Genomic DNA, 7797 nt, shown 5'->3' on the forward strand with positions numbered 1-7797 from the left:
CAACTTCACAGCACCCATGCAAATGGAGAATATTTGCATGACCGCCAAATCATACACCAATGCACTGTACGAACACGTACACAAATGCATGGATCTTATCATACCGAATAGAACCAAGACGCTCTCCTACAAAAAAGGAAGCCAATCTGGTGGTCCCCTGCCATAAACTCTACAACAGAAGGTGGAAAACTGATGGGGAATAAGGTGATGTCCCAAGACTGGAAAAACTCTCTCATCAGTTGAGATCCGTAATTAAAGCCTATAAAGCTGGCCATCGAAACAGAATTGCAGCAGATAGTAAAGACAACCACAAGGCATCTATAGTTATGTAAACAATTTCCACAGCAATGCCCAGACTTGCTCTGAGCTATTGCACAATGGTACCTCCTATACCGAGCAAACAGATATTGCTAACATACTGGCAGACAGATTCAATGCCAACTTTACCACTCTCTCCCCCACCAAAGGGCCAATCATAACACCAGTAGATTGCCAGGCACCTAGTATTACTGCTGCACAAGTTAAAACAGCACCGTCCAAAGCCAAGAATACAGCTTCTATGGGACCTGACAATATCCTTGGCTGTGTTCTACATGAACTACAGAGTGAACTGGCACCTCACCTGTGTGCCCTGTTCAATCACAGCCTCACCTCAGGCTTTGTAACTACCAAATGGCGCACTGCTACAGTCATCCCTCTCTAGAAAGGAGTAACTACAGACCCTGGGAACTATCGCCCCATTAGCCTGACGAGTCTGATATGCAAAGCTATGGAACGCATCATCATGGACCTAATAAACAGGGATATAGGGAATCTCCAAACTCTGGATCACACACAGTTTGGTTTTGTGAAGGGTAGATCATGCCTGCTCAACCTGGTCGACTTCTTTGAGTCAGTCACCAGAAATGTGGATGAAGGCAAGGTGGTTCATACAGCCTACCTTGTCCTGGCCAAGGCCTTTGATTCTATTCCCCACTCGGGAATCATAGAAAAACACAGTAATCAACCCCTATGTGGGTTGCAAAGATAGAACTCACAGTGTAAAAGTAGCTGACTCCAAGTTAGACTGCTGACCAGTCACGAGTGGAGTCCCACAGGGTTCGGTCTTGGGTCCTCTCCTGTTTGGTATCTACTTCTTTGTAGTCCAGGTCAACACAAAGGGACTCTAGCTGACAATGTTCGCAGACAATTGCAAGTTGGGGGCTATTATTAACTCCCAGCTGATGCTGACATCCTACAGAAAGGCCTCACTGAGACCAACCACTGGTGTCGGAACCATGGCCTTAAGCTCAATGCCAAAAAATGTCGTCATCCCCTTTGGGAAAACCCCAGTTCTCATTAATTACCACATTGATGGCAGTCCACTGAACACAGAAGGCATTACAAGAGATCTGGGAACACAGTTTGACAGCAACCTCTCTTTTGATAACCACACTGCCACTGTGGTCAGAAAGTCCTTCTATGTGGCACATCTCATTTTGCATCCAGGAAGAAAGAGGTTATTGTCTCCCTCTACTCTTCCCTCATTAGGCCAATCATCAAGTACAATGCCCCATTTGGCATGTACCTCACTAGACACCTGCAACAACTGGAGAGACCACAAAAGTACCTCACAAAGAGGATTCTAGGCCTTAAACACTTGTCCTACATGGACAGACTCAAAAAAAACTATAGCCTACTTAGAGGCCATCTCTGCTTGACTTACAAAGCCATGTCTGACCCAGCTCTGTTAGAAATGCTACATCTAAGGAAATCCCAATCCCTCCGCACCACATGCTCCAGAGACCTCAACCTCATTACCACAATCAAAAGAACAAGCTAGAGGGACAGGTTCATAACCCAGGGACTGCCCATGCTATGGAATAGACTTCCCATACATGTCAAGTAGAGCACCTCACTGGCCCTCCCAAGAGAAATCTTGATAAGTGGATGGGAAATAGAAAATTCACCCTGGGGATCACTCCAGTGGTTCTACCCGACAGAGGCACTGGGAACTAAGGTCAAGTGGCATGATGCCAGTGTAATCCTATGGGCTAGGCTTGTAAAGGCTCCAGGGCCATTAGCTTAGTACACACCTATGAACCTATAAGTAAGATTTTATAGTTTGAATGAGTTAGCTTATCTAAATTTCATTAAACAGAGTATATAGCTTAGGAAGTTACATAGAAAGTTTGCTAATCTAAGGTTCAGTAGCTAAGTATGGGAAAAAGCTTAGGAAGTTACATAGAAAGCATTAGGTGTCAGTTATTCATGCTAAGTATAGTGAAATTTAGTTAGTCACTACTATATAGGTAGGTGATGATCAGGGAGGGTGCCTATAGTGGCAGATCCAATGTCTGTTAAAGTAGTTTTTGGTGGCTAACTTGAATTGCTTGGGTTGACTTAGGTTCCTTATTTCTTGTGGGAGTTTGTTCCACGTAACAGAGGGGTGGTAGCGATACAAGTTACACCCTGTCTTGATTTTTGGTTTGTGAGCATTTAATAGGTCTTTGGTAGCACTTCGGAGATGTCTGGTAGGGGAATAGTGGGAGATGAGGGGTGCTAGACCTGAGCAGAAATCAGGCTGAATGGAGTGGAGTGTATGGTTTGGAGCTTGTAGTATTAATTAAGTAATTAATTAGTAGCCTACAGGAAACCAGTGAGTGAACTACTTACTTCACAGAGACAGTCTGCATCCAGTAAAAACTAAGCACAATGTAATACAATCGCAAGGCTACAGATTAGCATGCATTACAACAGATGTGGCCCCTTTTCTCAAAATATGAATGATCTTGAAAATGATTTCTTAAGCAAAGGATATGAATCAAACATGTTATGTATGATCCTGGATCCCATTACAGATACTAAAACTAACAATGATCCTGGATCCCAGTACAGATACTAAAACTAACAATGACACTATGTGGAATAGTCCTTTTGGTAGAATTATGCAACAAGGTCACCCTAACCCAAAAGAACAGAAAAGAAAGGACAGCTGCATTCTAATTTATACCTGGGATTCAATACAATTAAAGCCATTATTAAGGAGAACTGGACCATCCTCACTGACAATCAGCAGCTTATAAGTGTTTTAGGAGATCACTCTACCTTTGTGTATAAAAGGACCAGAAGCATACGTAGGTATGTGTGAAATGAAAAGTAGGGAATACCAGGATGACATGAGCGCTAAAATATGTGGGCCACCTAACTGCACTTTCTGTGAATACTTGATAAAGCGCAACTCATTTGAGTGCCCGAATCTTAAAAAGATTGTGAAATATTCAGCAGGTGGTAAGTGTAATACTGAAAATATTGTATATAGGGCCATCTAATGACTGCCCTGCATTTTATGTGGGCAAGACTATAAATAAAGTGAAAAGGAGGATTTCCTTTCTGACATCAGACGTAAATGCCAGAGGTAGACCTTATTCAAACACTTAAGAACACCCCTGGTTTTAAATTTATCATTCTGGACAGTGTGGAGATGGGTAAGCTTGAAGGGGATGTCAATGGTGTATTGGAAAAAAAAAAATAGAACTATTCTGGCAGTTGAAATTAAATGCATTCAGAAAACCAGGATTGTTGTATTAAGAGAGAGTGTTGAATTTATATAAGCTGCCACATCTATAAAAGGGTTTTTAGGGAATTTTTGAGGGATTTTGAGGGATATTTTTATGCATTAAAAATATACTAAACACTAATAAAAACAATGTGTAGAATTTCTGTAAATATATGTATGTTTAGTTACTTTAACCTCAATTCTGCTTTGATTAGATTTATTGCATCACACCAGATCTTTAAATGGTAAATTTAAAACACACACTTTCATGCCACTATTACCATGGAGTATTGGTATTAATTCCCCCATTTAACATACTGGGGAATGCTCATGCACATACCTGCATACCTTTATACATTACTAGTTGACTTCTTCCACTGTTTTTCTGTATTATTGTGTAGTTTTTCTACTAGTTTTCACTGTATAAACATGTTTTTGGTGCTGTAAATATGAAAATTGTCATGACAGTTTTTTTTTCTTTTGCAAAGCACTGACTTTTTTCTGAACTGTTAACTTGGTTTTTATGCACACTAACACACTTGAATGGATATTTACCAGATATTATTGGACATATGTATTTTTATATTTATAGTGCTTAAATCTGATTATGTTTATGGTTAGATAGCTGTGTGTTTTTCTTGATTTTAGTTCTTGTCACAGACCTGATCAAGGCTTTATTGCATTAGTTAGCCAAAAGCAATTTTAGTTAAAAGTCTTTTTATGTATATGTTATGCTTTTCTTAATACCTGATCTTGGAATGCGGGTTGCAAATAGACAGGTAGTGTTTTCCTTAACTAGGATTTAGTTTGATCTAATCAGCAGTAGTGTGTGAGGGGGTGGGTATTTGCTATTCTAAAAATGCATTTTTACGGCCCTGTTTATATTGTTTATCATGAATAGGCTGGTTTAAAATTAAACACTACATATTTTCCATACCTACTTCTAAGTACATAAAAGCGGACGTGTTTAACACTGTTAAAATATTTCTGATTTTGTTACAGAGGATCACTTGTCTGTTACAAGTAAAGGTTTGTTGCTTTGGAACACTACCTGGGTTTTATGATTTTTAGAAATGATTTTGACTGAGCTCATCAATGAGGTTTTAAGAAGCTAGTGTCTCTGTTTTTTGTGTGTATCACTTCAGTGTCTCACTTCCCCATCTAAGTACAACAAATACAATACCAATTACTGAAGAGAAACAAAACAAAATGCTCTGACCTGCAAATAGTGAAAGGCATCCTAATAAAACTCCAAACCATGACTTTAATCCTCAAATGAAACCCAGGTGACAAATCACCTTCCCAACAAACACACACCAATCCCCATTCCCCATATCATTGCTACAGCGTCATGTTACAACAAAATACCTTTTTTTCCCCTGCAAAACAATGTTCCTAATCTCAGATGCTGTACAACCTCAGAATTAATGCAGAGAAACAGCACATTCTAGCAGTTCCGAGTTACTCTTTTACAGGATAAGGAGATACTCTTTTAAACTATATAAGGCCATATAATATAAATACTGACTACTCAACGTCCTAATGCTTACTCGTCAGTTCAGTCTCCTACTTCTCTTTCATCTGACTTTGATCAAATAAACATCAAATTTTACAAAAAAAAGGGATTAGAGTATCCTTTTAGTTCTGACGTACCAAAGAAGAGTCAGCTTTCATCTTTAGCCCATACCATTTCCACAACACATTTGTGCACACGCCAGCTATAGAATTTGTTGTATTCACTAACAATGCCAGCAGGTACCAGACACATAAACACACAATAAAAGAATGGATTTTACTAAATTCAGTGTGTACAAAACAAATGTCAGTATTTGGGCAATGTTGCAGAACAGTACCTTCCCAGGTGTGCAATAGGAAGTCCTGCCAAAACCCTGCCCAACACCTCATGACGTGTTTTAATAAGGAATGAATATTTATATTGATGTTTTCATCAGCTGCAGGAGTATTCGTCAGGTATTGGGACCATTAGCTCAAGGGGGCACTACAATTACCTAATGCTAAAGAAACAGCACTATAACTCCAAGTAATACATTTTTTACATTTTTTGCAGGGGGGGGGGGGGGCAATCCCTGCTGCACACTCCACACCCGAACTCTGAGATCACACTACATCAAGAAAAAGGGAAATTTCCCATTCTGTTCTGTACCATGGCCAATGTATGCATGATGCCACTGTCAAATCTACATGGCAGTCAATCATGCATCATTTGCATATAACATCACAGCTACTTGTCATATCGATCACATAAGGCACGCACACTTCTGTGAAGAGTGACTGGGGAGGTACTGTTCTAAAACATTATCAGTATTTGCATTTCTACTTTCAGTTTAAACACCAGTCAATGCAAAGATTTTGAACTCCTCCAGTAAGTAACACACCAACTGAATAAATGATATCTTAACAGTATACTGCATACCCATATAGTCTATCGGCCATAATATAACTTTGTCAAATGTCTCTAGGTCACCGTATTTTTATCTGTTGGGTTAAGAACATCAAAACGTCTGAAATACAAATAGGTCTCTTTTCTAATAGTAACACACATTCCATTTACAATAGAAATAGAAATATATACAAAAGTTAATTCAGTACAAAATCCACTACAAGCCATTAATACTCTTCCTTCTCAAAGAACTGGAAGGCATCTGTAGAGAATATTTTAGAAAATGATACTGCAGGCATGACATTTAGCACAGAGGAATAAAGCCATCAACAATTAACAAGTTTCATGCTACAGCTTTGGGTTTCATCCCCCTGAATGCCACCTATACAACTGTACAATTTCAAGGGGCTCCCAGTCACCTCTGAAAGGAAACATTTATATCTACTGGGCTTACCTGTTTAACATAAAGAGCAATAAGTTATTTCACAAGAAAAATACTCTTTGAAGGAAAATTTTCATCTGCAAATATTTTTTTTTCTTGACTTCCATTCCCTTGACTAGCATCATCTACAACTGGTGTGCTCATAAGTCCCATCTTTGAGCACAGGAAGTGGAACTCAAATATGCTACAGTACAGAGAGAGAGTGAGGCAATGTACTTAGTAAGAACACACTTCAATGTAGCAAGTGATCAAACAGTATTGCTGATACCCAAAAACAAAATGTAAAGAACTGATAGAACAGAAATAACAGCACAAATTGCAGATAGGCAAACCAAAGGGGTAACCCCTTGGCCAGCAGTCACAAGACTGAGAAAAATAAATTTTAAATTACTACAGGTACACTTCACTTAACTTTTGTTACAGTTGTTTCACAAAATGAAATAATAAAACACTACTATTTCTTCTAATCATACCTGACTTCTGTCACACGATTAACAGGATTTCCTTCAGCACCGAGGATAATCACAGGCTATACAAAATGTTTATAATATATGCCCATTTGCATACTGAAGTTACACCTTCCTTTTAAGAACACAGAAGAGAAACAGCCTTTAGAAGAGTCACTGGGAACACTAACTCAAAAAGTGACTGTAGCAGCACTGAATAGATGATGGGCAGCTACAAAGGAAGGGGAAAAAGTGGCCTAGCTCATTCATGTCAGGTCACATCACTCTGGTTTGCCTGCCCTTTCTCTACTACAGATCACACAAAAGCTGTGAAAACATCAAGTACCACAGCCAAGCAGGACCTAACGAAACTCCCCTCCTCAGTCAAGAAACATAAGGTACACAAAATCATCAGAAGAAAAAAAAAAAGAATACCTTTAAATATCCTCCAGGACCAAATATATACTTTACAAACCACTGAAACTCCAGTAATCTTCAGAAAACAGCAACCTGCTAAAATATTTTAAGAGGAAAGCACAGTCCACTCACCAGCTACAAACACTGTAAATTAACCTGAATCTTACTAGCTTTTCTCTCACCTATGTGCTTTACTGACTTCTTAGCGAGTAGCTTGTTTCCAGGCAAAGCCCATTACAGACTCTCACAGATCCAAAACCCTCCTTTCCCATCTGTGATTGCACAGAATGTAGTACTGTACTCTCTGATTGGTCATTCACATGGCAACCTAAGTTTTCCCGTGGGAGTATGCTGACAATCATATGATGAAGCTGCCATGTGACTTGAAAGAACTGTTCCAGCTGAAAATGTTAAGTCACACGTTGTTGAATATAGGCTGCATTAAAAAGAAAACATAAAGTCATACCCAGTGTTGTTTAACTGTCATTTAGCTATTTAAATATGTTGCAAAAGATGAATTAAGCAACAGTGACCAAATACTTTGGAATGCAGC

At 39.1% G+C, this 7797-nt stretch overlaps 1 protein-coding gene across 4 annotated transcripts in view; it reads right to left on the bottom strand.

The window, feature by feature from the left end:
• Positions 1-7552, bottom strand: part of GRN (granulin precursor) — an 891963-nt gene extending 884411 nt beyond the window's left edge. For 2 of the 4 annotated variants that reach the window (XM_044055247.1, XM_044055244.1), the window contains exon 1: positions 7263-7415. The gene's annotated coding sequence lies outside the window, so the exon portion shown is untranslated. Of the gene's footprint in view, positions 1-7262 lie in introns of all 4 variants that reach the window. The other 2 variants (XM_044055245.1, XM_044055246.1) reach the window with 2 other exon arrangements.
• Between the last annotated feature and the right edge of the window lie 245 nt (positions 7553-7797).

The sequence above is a fragment of the Protopterus annectens genome, chromosome 13.part0 (assembly GCF_019279795.1).
Source record: "Protopterus annectens isolate FY-2018-M chromosome 13.part0, PAN1.0, whole genome shotgun sequence".
Classification (NCBI taxonomy): Eukaryota; Metazoa; Chordata; order Ceratodontiformes; family Protopteridae; genus Protopterus; species Protopterus annectens.